The 19,738-nt window shown below is 39.7% G+C and overlaps 1 non-coding gene across 1 annotated transcript; it reads right to left on the reverse strand.

The window, feature by feature from the left end:
- Positions 1–17,375: 17,375 nt before the first annotated feature.
- Positions 17,376–17,482, reverse strand: LOC139015847 (U6 spliceosomal RNA). The gene has a single exon (XR_011472504.1). It is a non-coding gene; the product is annotated as a U6 spliceosomal RNA (small nuclear RNA).
- Positions 17,483–19,738: the final 2,256 nt, after the last annotated feature.

Below are 19,738 nucleotides of genomic sequence, written 5' to 3' on the forward strand. Positions count from 1 at the left end.
ATCAAAATTTTCCCAGTTTTCCCTCCATATCCAGCCCCCATGCAAGTATTTTCTTTTCTACTCTCTTACAATTTCATCATCATATGCTGTACATTGACCTAACATTTATCAACTAAACACAGTGTTTCTCAAGGAGGAGACAGGGAGCAAAATTTGGGCCACTGTCATAGGATTCTGGAGAGGAGAAAGCCGTGAACCTATTATTGTTCATTCTTGTTGCATAAGATAATGAGGGGAATCCAAACTATAGTTTGAATTAGTGTTTCTTTTACTTACCTGTTTCTTAATAACCAACTTTTATCAGGACGTGTATGGGAGGCAACCAATCAATGTTTCTCTCTCACATTGATGTCTCTCTCTCTCTCTCGTCAATAAAAACATATGCTCAAGTGAGGATTAAAAAATATATATTCTCTGGAATTATGGAGGAGGCTTAAATTATATAGACTTTCATTGTGGTGAGTGTGGCCCAAGAGAAGAGGCCTATACATGAAATAAGCAAATTCTATTTATTAGAATTTCTACCCAGGTAATGATAGAAACAAATCAGTCTTACCTAAGAGGTACCATATAACCAATGACAATAAAACACTCTTTAAGCAGCCTCCACAGTTTTTAAAACAAAGAGACTCTGTGGTTTTAAAATAGCTTGCTTTATTCAGATCCGTGTTTAAAGTTTAGGTTTTGTGCTCTTGCAACACATATTCTGTTCTATGAATGAGGTATTACTTCCTATGTCTTTACCACAGATTATTTTACTAAAATCTATTAGCTCCTGGACACATCAAACCATGCATTTGGGTTGCATTGAAATTGATTTTTAAGGAAAGTGCTGAAGTTAGAATGAAAGGTTAATGTTATGCTGACATCTTCCCTGAGCATTGACAAGGGTCAGTGCATGTTCTGGCATTTCTTTTCCCAGCAGTTGAAAACCACCACTCAGCACCACAGAAAATAATGGGGCATATGGGACCAGGAGAAGAGATCCTTACCAAGAGTCAGGTCCTCAAAGATCACAAGTAGAGCTGCTGAAACCAATACATTTTAACCCTAAATTAAACATTCCCTTGATCATGAACTCCTGTAAAAAGGAGAGGTAAAATTGTCCACTCTTCCTCATCTAGAGAAAGTATTTATTTTGAAGCCCAGGATAATAATAGACAGAAATCTTTGTGATTTTTTTCAATAAGAGAAAAAGTCAGATAAGAAAGAATTATAGAGGTGGTAGCTGACAATTTATGACTTTTTGTCATTTATTTAACAAGATAACTTAAAGAAACCCTATTTGGGTAACAGAAGGACTATCTACCCTATTGTTAATGTATATTGTTAGGCTAGAATCCTAACAGTCCACTCTGATGTTTATTAAATAAACTTTTTAGCCCTGGCTGGTTTGGCTCAGTGGATAGAGCGTCGGCCTGCGGACTCAAGGGTCCCAGGTTCGATTCTGGTCAAGGGCATGTACCTTGGTTGCGGGCACATCCCCAGTGGGGAGTGTGCAGGAGGTGGCTGGTCGATGTTTCTAATTCTCTATCCCTCTCCCTTCCTCTCTGTAAAAAATCAATAAAATATATTTAATAAATAAATAAACATATAAACTTTTTATAAATAAAATTTCTATAAATTAAGCTGTTATGTTTCCCTCTCAAGAATAAGATGCAAAAGCAGTGCAGAATCTTAAAAGAAACCATCTTTGATCTTGTCCAAATGAGAGCCCTATTCCATACTAGCAGCTCTACTGCATCACTTTGCCATCTGCAAGCTCTTCTCTGAAAAGGACAGATGTGAAAAACCTAGGAAGATGTGAAGTCTCATACCCTAGCAATTTGCCTCTACGTATTTCTTTTTTTTAACTGAGTTCAAATTTCAAAATTCTCATTAAAAACTTGAGACAATTGGTTTGGGGTGGGAGGAGAAACCTAATGCGTCTGCTGGCACAGCTCCAGCCTCTGTATCATCCCCCTACATTCCTGGGAGTATCTCCATTACCTGGAGGTGGAAAAGCTAAAGTGCAGTTTAAACCAAAGAGATTGGAGAAGAAGGAAAACACCCATCATGCAACATAATGGATGAATTTTCATCAGTATCTCCAGTCAACCACTCCTTAGGACAATCGAGAAAAGCATCCTAATAAGTGTCCATGTCCAAAGCAAAAAAAAAAAAATGTGGATTAGCCTAAAGGAAATAAGGCAAGAAGATTTAAAAAGCTGCGATTTCCCTCAGAAAATTTCATGAGATCTAAAGTTTATCTTGTGGATTTCATAGTAATGTATATATGGGCAAACCCTCCAAGTCCAAGCCTGGAAGCTCTGTTCTTCCATTCTAAGGCTAGTATTAAAAGGAGGGGTTGACGGGGAAAATAAAGAGCATATGGGAGAGGCCAGTAAACTCACTAGAGAGAAGGATACTAATTCTTAATTTTCAAAATTATTTCCAGATGTATACGTATATATTTAAATCACGTAGTACAGTCATTTTAGGAGAAGATGATTGCTTTATTGCAGTCTGACTGCCCTCTATCAACCACTGTGAGCCACATAAAAGAAATTAGCCGTAACATCACGATGAATTATTTGAGGCTCCTCCATATCACAGCTAATAAGATTGTGGCTGCATGCCATTATTAAGTCAGCATCAGGCAGAGGCCGACCTAATGCAGTAAGACACAACTTTGTCACAAAAGGAGCTGCTTAGGATTGTATACAATGCAGGAAAATAGTCACCAATATTGGATTAAAAGGTTAAAATGCCCTGTGTCATAATATTTCCATATTTCTGAGTATATCCAATTGATCTAGTCCAAAAAGAATCATAGATGAGGATTATTATCTGCTTATAAGAAAATTTAAATAAATAAATAAATAAATAAGAGCAACTCTTCCCCAAATTCCACTAGAGTCTTGGTTCTCCCATCCCTATCCCCAACATATACTAATTTTTAGCGCATAGAAATAAATTAGCAGGCCTGAAAATATACTGCTTAAGCCAATCCTCCCCACTTCCACTTCTCATAGCCACCCAGCATGCATTCTAGAGAGGAACCACATAGAAATTCATTTGATCAAATATTCAATGCCTCTATCTAACTTCTTAGAGTAGAAAACCCAAAGATTTCTAATATTGTCAGACAACCATAGCACAGTGATTTCACTGGGCATCTCAGGACCAAAGGTGCTGAGTGAATATAAGATCATGAAACTCCATTAAAGGGCAGAGTTTAGCCAGGGTTCTCTGCATGCTTACCTTGTGAGGCTGGCTTTGCCCTCTGCCATGCTATTAAACTGCTACAGTGCATTTCTCTGTTGAATCGAATGACCTGGCAACTTGTGAAATGGAGGAGAGATTTAAAGACTTTCCAAGGAATGTAATTGCCAAGTGCTTTCTGGGTAGATAGAAATTGAAATGCACTGTTTCCTGATTGACCCTCACCAAATGCAAGCTTTTCAGACTACTCTCAAGTCATTAGAAAAAACGAAAAGTATATACATCAGTCTGGAAATACGAATCATACTTATAATAAAAGGAACAATAGAAAATAAATGATAAAATTAAGTGTATCTTGTGTGGACCCAGTCGACTAATGATCATTTTCAGGGAATATAATTTGGTTTTTCCTGAAAAATGGCAGATGATTGCCCCAGATAAGTGGTCTGTAATTTACTTGCACTTTACAAAGGGCTGCTGATTAAATACTATATAAAGAATTTACCCAGAAGGTTAGTAACTATGGACTCAAGAGTAAGATCCCTGGTTATGATAGGAAACAGCCTGGCTAAGGTACACAGGGTAAGGAAGCAATTTAGCCTAGAAATGAGTGACCAGCCAAATGTCACAAGCTTCAATATTAGAACCAGTTCGCTTATTTACTTGAGAGATTAAAGTCTTAAAGGAAAAGGGTGAGAGAGTGATGGCATTTCTGATATAAAGCTGGAGAGCTCTCAAAGTCAAGCTCTCATTCATGGAGAGCTCGACGAAGGATGAAAGCTATGCTTTACAGTGTGTGCACCACTCATAATTGAAACGGGATCTGCTGCAAAAAGCATGAGCAGAAGTATAGCTTTATAGAATAAATTTACCCAGAGAAAGCAATGGGTAGAACGAAAAAAATCAAAATGTCAGTTCTCACTCTGTCTTAGCCTTCGGACCACAGTTCCCTGTTGTTTAGTGAACACAAAGGTGGTCAAAGTAGTTTTCTGCCTCCAACATCTGGATTTGGATACAAAGTAATCAATTTGTAATCATTTCTACATCTATAACCATCTCTTACTCAGAAAGTCCTAGCACTGTTCGAAAAGTTTGATTCTGCCTACCTAAACACAAAGAACTTAGAGGTGGAGTAAAATAAGTGCAAGTCCAGATTGGAGTTGAAAGCTAATACAGATCCGTGCAATTGTAAGGCTTGTTTGTCCATATCCTGAGATTATCTCTGCTCATGGAGGTAGCCCAAATAATTAAATGCAGGCACTTTCAATATTTAAAACAAACAAAGTAATCTAGGCCTTTGACACAGAAGAGTAATAGAACTTCTTAGAAAGGATCGCAGATATTTCTTTGCTTGATCCCTTTATTTTATAAATCATAGAACTACAGCTCTACAGTGTCACTTACCCAGGACCAGGCAGGATTTTAAGAACCAGAGCACAGAATTCACATTTTATGACTCTTATTCTAGACATCTCCACCTACACACAGATGTTTCACTTGCGTTTTCTTTTTTGTCTTACATCCTTCAACAACTCCAGGTATTGCATCTTAAAGCTCAGTATTTTTTGTTACATGACCGACTGCTTGAGAGCAGGAGGAAACAGATTTATGTACTGTATTTAAGTGGGATTTGAGAACTTTGGACAAACGGTAATACAAAAGCTATGGATTAAACTGTGCCAGCTCTCACCCACATAAACATAATTCTGTCCCAACTGCTGGCATCATCCTAGGCCAGCAATTTTGAACCAGTGTGCCACAGAATTTTTAAAACATGCAATACCTGACTATTTAGTTGGGGGCACTGACCTCTTTTCCCTTAGACTGTTGAGTAAAAGAAATAACAGCCAACACAACAATAGCTATCCGGTGTGAGTGAATTATAATGATGCCTATGTTTTTGTCACATCAGCAAAAAAAAAAAAAAGTAATATATTTTTTGGTGTGCTTCAGAATGTTAGTAATTAGTTTATTCGTGCTATGAGATGAAAAAGGTTGAAAATCACTATCCTAGGCAATTGCAACAACCAAGTGATCTATTCATTCAAGCCCTTAGAGTTCCTTTACCTCATCAACTCTAATGGTCTTCACCTCCACTCCAAATATCATAGGTGATTCCCTGAGAAATTCTCACAAGCAATTGCAATCTCCTCACCCCATCTCCTTCCACTGCATTGGCCTTACAAATTCCCAGCCAGAAGTCCACCCTATGATTCACCTGCTGTGCACCCACATTCACCTACCAGTGTGTCCTGGAAAATACCATACCATCACTTGAGTCAAGGCCATCACAGATTCAAGAATTATAATTTTAGTGGTCCACTCAAATCTCTTTTGTCCCCTCTGGAAAATTTCATTTTTAGTGCTTTGGTATCTCTTTTTAAAACGATACCACTTTATTCAAGTATCTCAATCTAACATTTTTGTATTCTTTCTCATCAAACGATGACTCCTTCTTCACAAAAAAAAGAATAGATAAATCAGGATAATAGGCTTGAACTGTCCCTGTGCCCTCCTCCTAGAAAAAACGCTGACCTCTATTTGTACTTACTTCCCTCCAGTGTCAGAGGAGGCGGTGGTCACTTTCCTGCTCAAAACCAGCGTCTATTCCAGATTTTGTAAATGCTCCCCCGTGCTCTCTTTTTTCTGACACATCCCTACATCAATTACCCTTCCCTTTCTGTATCTTCATCCTCTCACTGTCAACTGTTTTCTTTTCCCTCAATTTATAAAACTTCCCATGCTCTCTTGTACTTTTTTATAAGCAAAGCCATCCTTTGACCCTGTGTGCCACTTAAGCTACTTTTTTCTCTTCTTCCAATAATGGCTAAGTTCTTAAACTTGTCTTCACTTATTGTCTTCATTTCCTTAATACCTATTCTCTTCACTAGACTCAGATTCTGCCCCCTCAACCACTGAAAGCTCTCTGGCAAGGGTCATAAATCACTTCCTCATTGTCCTCATAATTTCTTTGAATCTGCCCTTTTTGAGGTTACGAAAGGCATAATACCCAAATCCAACTGGAATTTTCCAATTCTAATCTTATCAGCCTTCCCCCTGAATTTTTATTATTGACAACCACCTTCTTGTCAAAATTCACTCTTCTCTTGCTTTCCTTCACCTCCATCCACTCCTGGCTTTCCCCTCAATCCCTCTGACCATTTATTCATAGTCTTCTTTATAGACTCTTTATAATCTGCCCCTTCCTTAAAATGTTGCTTCTCCCCAGAAGTCTGTTATCTATTTTCTCATTGTACTTTCTATTTACAAAGGCATCTTTTCCATTCTTACAATTTTACTGTACCTCATATGCTTAGACTCCTACTCCTGACTTAGATTTGACATCTAACTGTCTTTTTCTATTTTCCTAAGGTAAAACGTAGGCTATTGATATTAGATCTTTGTTTTAACACATCTGTTTATGCCATAAATTTCCCTCCAAGCCCTGTTTTCATGATATCCCACAAATACTGATAGTTTGTATGTATATCCACTTATATTTAGTGGAAAATATTTTTAAATTTCTTTTGGGACTTCATCTTTGACCATGTTTTCTTAGAAGTGTTTTATTTAATTTCCAGAGACATGGGGATTTTTCAACTTTCTTTATGTTATTGATTTCTAGTTTAATTCTATACAGTCTGAAAGCATATTTTGTATGATTCTTATTCTTTTAAATTATTAAGGTGTATATGGTGTATTTTATTACTCAAAATGTGTTTTATCTTGGTGAACATCCCATGTATACCTGAGAAAAACTTGTGTTCTGTTATTGTTAGGTGGCATATTCTCTAGTGTTAATTAGGTCAGGCTGATCAATATTGAAGTTCAGGTTATTTATATACTTGCTTGCTTTGTTATCTGTCTGCTTGATCTATCAGTTACTGCAGAGAAGTATTGAAATTTCTAACCATAACAGTGGATTTGTCTGTTTCTCCTTTCAGCTTTATCAGTTTTCACCTCCTGTATTTTGATGCTCTTTTGTTAGATGCATAGACATTAAAGATTGTTTATCTTCTTGTAGAATTTACCCCCTTTACCCTTATATCATAACCCTCTTTATTCAGATACTCTTTCTTATTATGAAGTCTTCATTGTCTAAAATTGATACAGTTACAACTTTCCTTTGATTTTTGTTGTCATGATGTATTTTTATTCCCCCATTTACTTTTAGCCTATTTGAGTCTTTATATTTAAAGTGGAATTTTTGAAGACAACAAGAGTTGGTTCTTGTTTTTTAACCATGCTGATAATGTCTTTTAATTGGTATATTTGGAATATTCACATTTGAAGTGATTATTGACTTAGTTGGATTAGTATCTACAGTGTTTGTTACTGTTTTATATTTGTTTCTTTTACCCAATTTTTCTGCCTTCTCTATTTCAAATTAAACAATTTATATGTCTCTATTTCATCTCCTCTCTTAGCCTATCAGTATACTTTTTGAAAGGGCGAGGACTATGCCCTCCATCTTACCCTGGGTCCTCCATTTTGGGGCAGAGCCATGTGCTCAGCAAGGCTTCTTCCCGGAAGCCCAAGCCTCTGCTAGCCACACCCAGGATTTCTCTAAACTAATCAATGACAATCAAGGGAAGTGCATGCCATAGAGATGACCACATCCTGTGTAACGAGACACCGACTTGCGCCTGGCCAATCGGCAGGGCCCACAGTCCCCTCTCCTCCCCTTACTCCACCCCCCTATAAAACTCCTCTTCACATCGGGCTAGCTCTCTCTGCCACCTGCTGCTGTGTCAGTAAGGAGGGTAGGGGAGCCAGACCCGGGTTTGAATGAAAGACTCTTTGCTTTTGCATCGGACACGGCTGGCTCCCTGGTGGTCTTTTGGGGATCCTGAAATCTGGGCATAACACTTTTAAAAAATTATCTTAGTCATTGACCTAGAGTTTATAATATATATTTTAAGTTAGCCTGTGTCCACTTTCAAATAACATTATACTGCTTTAAATGTAGTATAAGTACCTTATAACAAATAGTCCCAATTTCTACCTTCGTTCCCTTATATTTCTGACATAGATTTCACTAAATCATCTCCCATAATCACCAATACATTATTATTGTTGTTACTTTAAACAGTTATATTTTAGCTTAAGAATAACAAAATAAAACAATTTTATTTTACCTTCAATCATTACTTCTCTGATGCTCTACCTTTCTTTATTAGATCCATGTTTCTGATCTGTATCATTTTTCTAATTCCTGAAGAACTTTTTAAAACATTTTGTACAGAAAATATCAGTTGATGATAAATTCCCTCAGTTTTTCATCATCTGAGAAATTATTTCTTCTTTCCTTCTGATACCAAATTTTTGGAATGGAACCTGGATTCTTTGTCCACCAGAATCAAAGAATGAATCCATGGACAGAAAGTGGTATAGCAAATATGGAGATTTATTGAAGAACAAGTACAGACTCCCACATGGGGAGAGGGAAAGAGTCCCACAGAACTGACTCCCATGTAGTGAGGGGGAAGAGTCCCACTGAGTTCTTTTTCCCCATGGCTTATAAAGGCTACAGTTCCTGTGTCCTGATATCCCCTCTGATTGGTCACTATTCTGAGTTGGTTACTATAGTAACTCCTGAGCTCGAAGGTTGAACTTCACATGGGACATGTGAGGTTCTTCCCCCTCCTTCCCCATTGTTCCCCTATTCCCTCTGGGCTTTCTTCTTCTCCTTCTGAATGAAGCTCTTTATTTTGTAAATATAGACCTTTCTTGGCTACTTCCAGTTCCCTTGTCTTACGTAAATGCAACTGCACCTGGCTTCCTTGTGTTATGGAAATGTACCTTCTCCCAGTCTGCAGCCCCCGCTTTTTCATGGACCCCAATTCTAAAAAATCCCTAAGCCTGCCTATGTTTCCCCAAATTCCTGCTTTACTTCTAAAGAATAATTTCACTGGATGATTAATTCTAGGTTGGTGGTTTTTCTTTTTCAACACTTTAAATATTTCACTTTTCTCCTTACTTGCATGATTTTGATTAGAAGTTGGCTTTAATTCTTATCATTGTTCCTTTATAGGTAAGATATTTTTCCCTCCGGGCATCGTTCAAGATTTTCCTCTTGTCTTTGATTTCTGCAGTTTGAATATGATATAACTACGTATGGGTGACTTGGTTTGGTTTTTATCTTGCTTGGTGTTCTCTGAGCTTCTTGGATCTATGGTTTAATTTTGGAAATTTCTCAACTATTATTACTTCAACTATTTCTTCTGCTCTCTTCTCTCTTCTGTTCCTGGTTTTCCAATTATACATATGTTACTTATTGATATTGTCCCTAAATTCTTAAATTTTCTGTTTTGTTTTTATCCTATTTTATCTTTGCAATTAAGTTAGGGATGTTGCCATTACCCTTACCCTATCTTCAAGCTCATTGGTTGTTTCCTCAGCTATGTCTAGTCTACTGATATGTATATAGAAGGCATTCTTCATTTTTTGTTACAGTATCTTTTATTTCTATCATTCCTTTTAACTCTTTCCGCTTGCATTGCTCATCTGCTCTTATATGTTGTCCACTTTTTTTAAAAATTACAACCCTTAGCATATTCATTACAATGTAAAAACGCTGTCTGATAATTTTAACATCTGGGTCTGGTTGTGATTATTTGCTTTGCCTTTCATACTGTTTTTTTCTTGCCTTTGGCACGTCTTCTAATTTTCTGTTGAAAGCTACATACTGGGATATAAGAACCCAAATAAATAAGCTTTTCTTGGGAGGATTTAAATGAATCTGTATAGGAGTTATATTGGGTTTAATGTTTACCAGAGGTTTGAAATTTCTCTTGGGGTCTCTTCTTGACTTCAAACTTCCCTAAGTACTCCTCAGAAAAAGTCTGCCGGTCTTTCAGCTAAAGTCCATTGTTTTTATACTAGAGCCTGTTAGGATGCTGCTAACGTGTGGGGGAGATGAGCATTCTATAACCTTCTGATGAAATCTCAGCCTTTCTGTGCTATTGTATCTCTGGGCTGTGATTTACATGTGTTTCTCCAGGGCCAGCCCATTACTCCCTTCCTGGATGCAGTGTTCATAACCTGTTTTCCTGAAGCCTTAAAATGTGCTGATTATTTTCTTCCCTTCGGTGAGAGAGAAAAGCTGGAATTAAAGAAACTCCATTCCTCCCGCTGGGATAAAACTCTGGCAGTCTTTTGCCTAGAGAGCAGATCTTTGTTATGCAGAATACTCTGGAAGGATTGCTCAGTGATTACTCATTAGCAACCCTGGCAAGAGCCTTGAGGGGATTTAATAGACCTTCATCATGAATTCCTGGAGGTAGAACCCATAAAAGTATGGGGGATCCCCCTAGAACCTTGTGCCCCAAGAGTTAAAACTATTTCTCAAAATAGTTGAAAGCATTATGTAAGAAAATGTACTTAAACTACTGAATTTATTGCTGGTACCTAATACTCAATAAGTGGTCAATTTTACTGTTATAGTAATAGCAATTCTAGGTTCTACATTATATCTAAGAACTACAAAAATAACTAAATTGCTCTCAAGGGGCCAATTATCTAGAAGGAAAAACAGAGATATAACAGATAATTAATACATATTATGATAATTGTTATAATACATACTAGCTGAATCTACCTGTCTGGAGAGAATAAGAAAGGTATATTGGGAATATATTATGTGCTATCCTATCTAATAATAGACAAACATGATAATTAACCATACCTTCGCTATGGCTCCCATTGGCTAATCAGCGTGATATGCAAATTAACTGCAAAACAAAGATGGCAGCTAATTTGCATACTGCAGGCAGGGCGGGACAGCGCAGCCACCAGTGCGAGCCGCCATCCGGGGCCGCAGGTTGGCCCCAAAAGCCCCAGAAGCCGCCCAGAAGCCAGTGATCGGGGGAGGAATGGGGGTCCCCTGCCCAGGCCTGACACCTCTGGCAGAGGTGTCAGGCCTGGGCGGGGGACAAAGCCGTCAATCGAAGGGGTCTGGGGGGTTCCCTGCTCAGGCCTGAAGCCTGGGCCAGAGGCGTCAGGCCTGGGCAGGGGGTGGAGACGGCAATCAGAGGGGTCTGGGGGCCCCCTGCCCAGGACTGACGCCTGGGCCAGAGGAGTCAGGCCTGGACGAGGGCGGAGCCGGTGATCGAGGGGAGATGGGGGTCCCCTGCCCAGGCCTGAAGCCTGGGCCAGAGGTGTCAGGTTGGCGGGGGGTAGGGGAGGGCAAGCCGGCGATTGGTGTGAACTATAGAGGAAACACCTTTTCTGACCGCTCATTGGCTAAGCTCCCTGCATGCCACTGGTAATATTCTTAGTAACTTGGGTAATAAGAATCCAAAAAGATGATCTAGGGTTTTTCACCACACTCCTGGAGAAAAAAATGAAGGTCCGCTGCTGGAGGGCTAAGAAATGTCATATCCTGCCCTAGCCAGTTTGGCTCAGTGGATAGAGCCTTGGCCTGCCGATGTCAGGGTCTGAGTTCAATTCTGACCAAGGGCATGTACCTAGGTTGCAGGCTCCTCCCTGGCTGGGGCCCAGGTCAGGGCTCATGCAGGAGGCAACCAATCAAAGTGTTCCTCTCACTTTGATGTTTCTCTCTGTCTTTCTCTTTCTCTTCCACATTCTCTAAAAATCAATGGAAACATATCCTCAGGTGAGGATAAAAAATAATAATAATAAAGAAATGTCATATCCTATGAAAGACACATCTTGAAAATGCCTAAAGAAAGTTGTCATTTTTTCATGGTGAAGGGACTGGAGTCCGTGTTGATGAAAACACCTTGGTGGCTGCGGTGACTGGCAGTGGCTGCAGGAGCGGGTGATGGGGCTGGTGCCTTCCCCTGATCAGCCCGGTCGCCTCCCACAAAGGGAGGCCAGACTGCGGCTTAGGCCTTATCCCGAAGGGGAGCAGGGAGCGGGCCTAAGCTGTCAGTAGGACATCCCCTGAGGGCTCCCAGTATGTGAGAGGGGGCAGGCTGGGCGGAGGGACACCTCCCCTCCCAGTGCACAAATTTCGTGCACCGGGCCCCTAGTTTTCTAATAAAGTTATAAATTAGTCACCCAATATTTATTTATTTATTTTTAAATTTTATTTTCTTGTACCCAATATTTTTTTAGCATCTACTACTTGGCAAATAATATGGGATTTTTGGACTGGAAACGTGTGGTGTTCCCTGGGCAGGATGGCTCCCCAGGCTCTTTGTCTGTTGGAGTCAAAGAATGAAACCATGGATGGAATTAGCAAATGTGGAAATTTATTGAGAAATACACACAGACTCTCACATGGGAGGGGAAGAATCCCACTGAGTCCCTTTTCCCTACGGTTTATAAAGGCTGCAGAGCGTTGTGCCTTGATATCCCCTCTGATTGGTCACTATCCCCTTTTTAAAAAAAAAATATTTTTATTGATTTTTAGAGAGGAAGGGAGAGGGATAGAGAGATGGAAACATCAATGATGAGAGAGAATCATTGATCAGCTGCCTCCTGCACGCCCCCTACTGGGGATCGAGCCTGAAACCTAGGCATGTGTCCTTGGCTGGAATTGAACCTGGGACCCTTCAGTGGACCCTTATCCACTCAGCCAAAATGGCTAGGGCACCATCCCCTTCTGATCTGGTCACTATAGCAACTCCTGAGCTCAAAAGTCTTATCTCACATGGGACACATGATGCCCTCCTCCCTCATTGTTCTCCCATTCCCTCTGGGCTTTCTTCCTCCTTCCCTTTATTTTGTAAATGTGTACCTTTTGCTACTCCCAGCTCCCCTGTCTTATGGAAATGTAACTTCTGCTGCTCCCTGCTCCCCTATCTTATGGAAATGTACCTTTTGCAACTCTGTAGCCCTGTGTTTTTTTCCATGGACCCCTTAATTTCTAAAATTTCCTAAACCTGCCTATTTCACCCCTAAAAAACTCCTTTCACTAACACTCGTTTAAGGCTTTGTTAATAGTTAACCTGGTCCTAACTTGATATTTTGATCTTCAAAAGCAGAAAGAACAAGACGTATAATTTTCATTTTGGGAAAACTGGGGATCAAAGAGGACAAGTGACTTTCTCAAGTTTTCACAAGCTGGTTTTAGAACAGAGATCACAGTTCAGGGCATGTAAATGTTAGAGAATCCTCTATCAATTTTACTAGACTAAATATTTTTACTCCTCTATAAAGGAATGGAGACATTCTGTACTTTCCCCCTCAGATTCAGCAATGATAGAATTGCCCTTAACGGATGTCATGAGGATAAAACAGACGCTGGAAGATGGATCGACAGGCACTTTACTTCTGCAGAAGGGTGCCAGTGCAACCAGCAACAATACAGCAGCAGGCACAACCAACAAAGGGGAAGTCCCTTCTCCTTTTTATCCCTGTCCTGTCACTGCATTGGACCCTGATTGGCTCAAGGGTGTGGTTTCACAATCTGAGGAGGGCGGGGCAGCAGGGGTGGGGGCTGTTTCAAATGCCTGTGGGAAAGTAGTGCAAAACTATGCCTTGTCTCCTACAGGAATGTCTGTGGTTTTAACTACCTGTTAGACTTCCACTGCCAGCCAGGAAATGGGGGTGAGCTATGCCTTTGTCTTTTCCAGCAAGGGAGGCCTGGGTGGATTTGAGTACAAAACGAAGGGTTATAAAAAAATAATAAAAAAATAAAACAAATGGAGCTAATATCTAAACTGTAGCTTTGATAGAAAAATTTCCTGATTCTTACAAGCAATAACTCAGCTTAAAGCACTTTCAAAGAGAAAGGGGGGAGATTTTCCCATATCAATAATATGTTTTGAAACAGATTTGTTATCTGGAGCTTTCTAAGTCAGCTAAAAAGTTTCAGTTGAAAAATGATCATGCTGCAATAACTAGTTGTTCTAGTATATTTTCCCAATTCTAAACCAAATTACAACAAAAGTAGACACTAGGTTGTACACTGTGAAAGGAGTGGGTAACTTGATATTACAGGAGTCAAATACCTACACAGTCTAAAGTGAGTATAAAATTGAAAAACTAATACTCATTTCACTTAGCTCAGCACTTAAATCACCTACAGTGCAGAAAAGGCCATTCTGAATGATTGAAGACAGCTGTTCTGCTGGGAAATAATGGATTAAACCATCAGGTGGTTTCTCTGTATTGAGGAGATATATATATATATGGTCTGGACTTCAAATGGAAATTTCCCATTTTCTGCCAATAAAGCAGAGCCCATTGACTTCACAGGGAGATCATATTGTCTTACCAAAAACATCTCTTTCAAAACTGAATGTTATTAGTTTCCATTTCTGCTTAGTAATAACAATGCTACCATTTAGAGCCCCTAATTTCTTGCTAGCTTCCTGAAGAAAATTTAGAGACAATGACTGAATAGGTAAAGGATAAATTCCTTATTAGAATGGATGCTTTGGGATACATAGTCTACTAATTATCCTACCGAGTAGCCATCCCAAAGAGGAACTCAATTTAAATTTGATTGAAATGTCAGTATTCAGTTGTATGTACATATAAACTGCAATTAACAAATACTTTCAGTTTCTGTCTGGATTGTAGAGAGCTGGAAAGACTGTCACTTCCAGCGCCTTACCAACAACAACAAAAATAAAAGCTGAAAAAAACTGCAACTTTTTTTTTTACTTTGTCATACCCACCAGAGAGTTGAGGTCACAGGGCAACCAACTAGCCCACACTCTAAGGCTATAGAAACAGAACATGAGCACTTTTTTACCAGTGGCCAATGTTGCCAGAGTACAGTTAGAAGAAATCTGTCAGAATTGTTAGCAAATTTGTAGATGGCAAGTGTGAACTGGAGAAAATGTGGAGCCCCTGGGGACTGGAGATACAGAATGAGCTCACAAATGCTTAGAAGCTCTTTTCTGTGAACTTCACCAAGTTCTTATAGGGAGGGAAAGAGGGAGGGAGGGAGGGAGGGAGACAGAGAGGAAGAAATGGAGGGAGGGAGGGAGGGAGGGAGGGAGACAGAGAGAGAGAGAGAGAGAGAGAGAGAGAGAGAGAGAAAGAGAGAGAAATGGAAGGAAGGACAAGGAAGAAAAGAGATGTGAAGGGAAGTACTGAAAAAGGAACAGGAAGGGAAGAAAAAAGGAAGAAAGGTGCTGGAAGCCAATTCACCCTGGCTACTTGAGGCAGTCCCTGCAGGGATGTTTCAAGGGACCTTGTAATGGAGATGAGAAATGCCCTAGCCTTTGGAATGGAATGGATGGGATTAAGATCAAATGGGATAAATGCAGATGTAAGAGGACAATAGGGGAAGGAACCTGGCTAGGAGAAGAAAGGTTGTTTCCCCAGGTGAGGATTTTTATCAGTAAACCCTTTAAATGAGTGTCAGAGGGGTGGTTGGTCACTTTGATCTTTGCTTGGAGTGACCTCCTTCAATTACTTCCTTGTAGCTTAGTGGAACAATAGAGTAGCCTTTGAATGGAGTTGGGAAGCCCCCTGGCCTTTTGTATTGAATGGATAGGATTGGGACCAAATAGTATATATACAGATGTTAGATGACAATAAAGGGAGGTACCTGGCTAAGAGGAACCTGGCCACGATGATCACCTGAACACTGCCTCCGTGTCATTCATTCTCCGCCGACTCCGTCCACACCTTTGGGAACCCCTGGACCCGCTGGGGCTGGACCCCAGCAGAAAGGCTGATGATGTCCGAGAGGGCATTCATCATGGTGAAAGCCTGGAAGGGGGACATCAACTATGGTGGGAAGAACATAAAGGAACATAAAGCCCTCAGATTCTTATTCTCTATCACCACTAAGTCACAAAGGTCTTGCGTGGGGAGAGAGAACAAATGCTGTTGCCCTTAGAATACTAGTAAAAACCAATTCTATCTGGGAAAGAAAATAGGAAAAAAAAAAAGCCATTGTGTCCATGGGAGATGGACAGCAATACATGCTGGGCTCAGAGAACTTCTCCCCCATCTATCACCACCAGAAAAACAAGTATTTAATTACAAGCAGCACTGGAATATTGCTGGAGAGAGATAAGAGAAAGATAAGAAAGTGGGGAAGTTATCTGAGGCTCATAGGGAAGCTCATAGGGAAGCCCCAAAGAGCTGAGAGTTAAGCATACATTGGGGAAAATCCCTCTGGTAAATGAGCCTTAACCCTAAACACAAATATCCCCAAAAGAATTCGAAACTGTGGTTCTCTTAATGTATCCATAGCAACAACAAACTCTCACCCAGCTCCACTCCTGACTAAATTGGCTCATATCCCCACACTACAGACGTAACAGAAGGAAAGGCGTACTCATTTCTAGACATGAAAACTTTTTTACCTCAATCCCTACTGCTGTATATAATACATAAAGCTTTAAGAACAAAAATAATGAGAAATATAAAAAAGAAGAAGGAAAAAACCCCCAGCACATTGCCATGTAAGAAGGCATTTTATAGATTTAGACTTATGTATGGCACAGCTATTGGAAATACATCTAATTGTGTTGAAATTTAAAATAACTGTAATTTATATTTTAAAAGCTTTAAATGGAAAAATGCATGATAAAATGGATAATTTCACCAGAGAGATAAAAGTCATAAGAAATAATCAAGTGGAAATGCTACAAACAAAAAACACCAGAAGAGGAATGAACAATGCCTATGATGAGCTCAACTGAGGAAAGAATCAGTGACCTTGAAGATATATCAATATAAATCACCCTAACTGAAATACAAGGATAAAAAAAAACACAGTAAAAATATAAAAATGAATCAGAACATCCAAAAGCACTGAGATAATAGCAATAAAAAGAACATTAGAGAAAGCATGAGAAGATTCGGTCTTAACCCTGAACATGTGTCACCTTTTTGTGTGTCCTTAGAAAGGCCCCTTAACCTTCTCAGTTTCACCCAAGTTACAATAAGTTGTTAGTATTATGTAGGGGAATGACATGGACTTTTCAGTTCGTCAAACTGGCCTCATTTCAAATCCTCTCACCTTCAATTTTACCTTATATGATGTTGAACAAGTTATGAAACTTAATGGAGTGCCAGAGTCATTTATCAAATGGCAATAAAATATTAATGTGTAAATTAAGTTTAATAACACACTGTATTGGTGAGACTGTGTGGAAGTAGACACCTGCTCCACCTGATTGCATATAAAATTCTCTGACGGATAATAAGAAAGCAATTATGATGACCACTTCTGTGGGCGTGTGAACAATGGGAATTTGTTGGGAAGCAGTAGGAGGAAATCTTTTATTTTTTTTAATATGGAACACTTCACGAATTTGCGTGTCATCCTTGCGCAGGGGACATGCTAATTTTCTCTGTATCGTTCCAATTTTAGTATATGTGCTGCTGAAGCGAGCACAGGAGGGAATCTTTTCACATAGCTGTTGGCAATAAATCATGTGAATGAATTAATAGTCCAAAATACAAATAAAAATTTAAATATCCTGTATAATAAAAGGGTAATATGCAAATTGACCCTAACAGCAGAACGACTGGGAATGACTGGTCACTATGACACACATTGACCACCAGGGGGCAGACGCTCAATGCAGGAGCTGCCCTCTGGTGGTCAGTGTGTTCCCACAGGAGGAGCTCTGCTCAGCCACAAACCAGGCTGACGGCTGCCAGCACAGTGGTGGTGGCGGGAGCCTCTCCTGCCTCCTCAGCAGTGCTAAGGATGTCCGACTGCAGCTTAGGTCTGCTCCCCGCTGGCAAGTGGACATCCCCCGAGGGCTCCCGGGCTGCCAGAGGGATGTCTGACTGCCAGCTTAGGCCTGATCCCCTGGGGAGTGGGCCTAAGTCAGCACATCCCCCGAGGGGCCCCAGACTGCAAGAGGGCACAGGCCGGGCTGAGGGACCCCCCTGAGTGCACAAATTTTTGTGCACCAGGCCTCTAGTATGAGATATAAATAGAGAGCCCAACCCAGGGCCTGGCACTCAGAAGGCATTTATAAGAAAGATATTCCAAGGGTCGTGGTGATAGAGAGAGGCATTGCCATAATAAAGTTAGGTTACAAGGGATTCAAGGGAATAGTGTTCTTTCTAACATTCAGATACAGCCACAAAAGACCATCTGAGCATAGTTTCACTGGTGGGTGCTGTTTGAGTACTCAATAGCATTTAGGTAACTTTCAAAGATATTTACAAATCAAGACATTCCCAGTAGGACATTATTAAGCAGATGCTTTACTCTCTACTCTCTTTTTTCTAGTATTTCATTTTTTTCTTATCTAGCATATAGATTATCTATATTTTAATTGAATGTTTTTCACAAAATCAACTTCTGATAAAACTTCTAAGTTTTATTTCTAAACGATCTGTGTTATTCTAAGTATTAAAATATTGGCCTTGCTATTTAAAGTTTTGACCAAATGTTTTTACTTAAAAAAACAAATAAAACAAAAAAACTTTCCTTATAGCAGCTACTAAAAGAAAACATTTCATCATGGTGGCCTGTCACAAAGCACACAGTACCTGGCAATTGAATGTAGCATGCTATCATACCTTATGACAACATGCTTTCATGTGCAAACAGCATGAAGTCCGGTTTTCACAACAAATGATTTTATTAAAAGTGGGTACATTTGTGCAATAGGAATTATGATGATGGAATATGTCACTTCTCATCACCTCCTGGCAAACATTTCCCTTTCCATTTCAAATGGTCATTGAGTCATCATAAAACTGCTCCAATACAGAAGGGCCATTTAGGATGCTGCCATTTATCAGCTATGGTCAATAGTCCTAACAAGGTGAACATTTTCTTAGTTTAGCTCTGCCAATATGAAATTCATCATTGGAGCCTAGCATTGCCCGGGAAATTAACACTTGGAGTGCGGGAAACGTGTAAACTCGGGCCGATTGTAACTGCGTATTACCAAATATTTGTTTGTAATCCACCCTTTTGGTGGATGGGACAAAACCAAAAGACAGAGCCATCTTATATTTTGGCGGGAAATTCACCCGCACTCCAAGTGTTAATGGGTATTATATGCTGTGTGGAGTTCTGTCTTCCAGGGCCCAGTCCAACATTTTATAGGGTTTTTAACCACTGCATAGGACTTACCACTATTTTAAAATACTTCATTCACACTTCCTGAATAAGAGAAAAATATTAAATCAATAGCATATATTTTTAGAGAACATAATTATATAGAGCAGCGGTTCTCAACCTGTGGGTCGTGACCCCTTTGGCAGTCGAACGACCCTTTCACAGGGGTTGCCTAAGACCATCCTGCATATCAGATATTTACATTACGATTCATAACAGTAGCAACATTACAGTTATGAAGTAGCAACGAAAATAATATTATGGTTGGGTCACAACATGAGGAACTGTATTTAAAGGGCCAGAAGGTTGAGAACCACTGATATAGAGAGAGACCTCTCACTAGACAAGAACACATACATTCATTCTTGTTTGACATTAGTGTTACATCATAATGATAATGAGATTTTTCTTCCTTCAACAATATGGATGAACCTAGAGAATATTATGCTAAGTAAAATAAGCCAGTAGAGAGCCTGGCCAGTGTGGCTTAGTTGAGCATCAACCCATGAACCAAGAGGTGACTGGTCTAATTCCTGGTCAGAGCATATGCCCAGGTGTGGACTA

The sequence above is a fragment of the Myotis yumanensis genome, unplaced genomic scaffold, assembly GCF_028538775.1.
Source record: "Myotis yumanensis isolate MYYU_CA2020_CCGP unplaced genomic scaffold, mMyoYum1.0.hap1 SCAF_8, whole genome shotgun sequence".
In the NCBI taxonomy this organism is placed as follows: Eukaryota; Metazoa; Chordata; class Mammalia; order Chiroptera; family Vespertilionidae; genus Myotis; species Myotis yumanensis.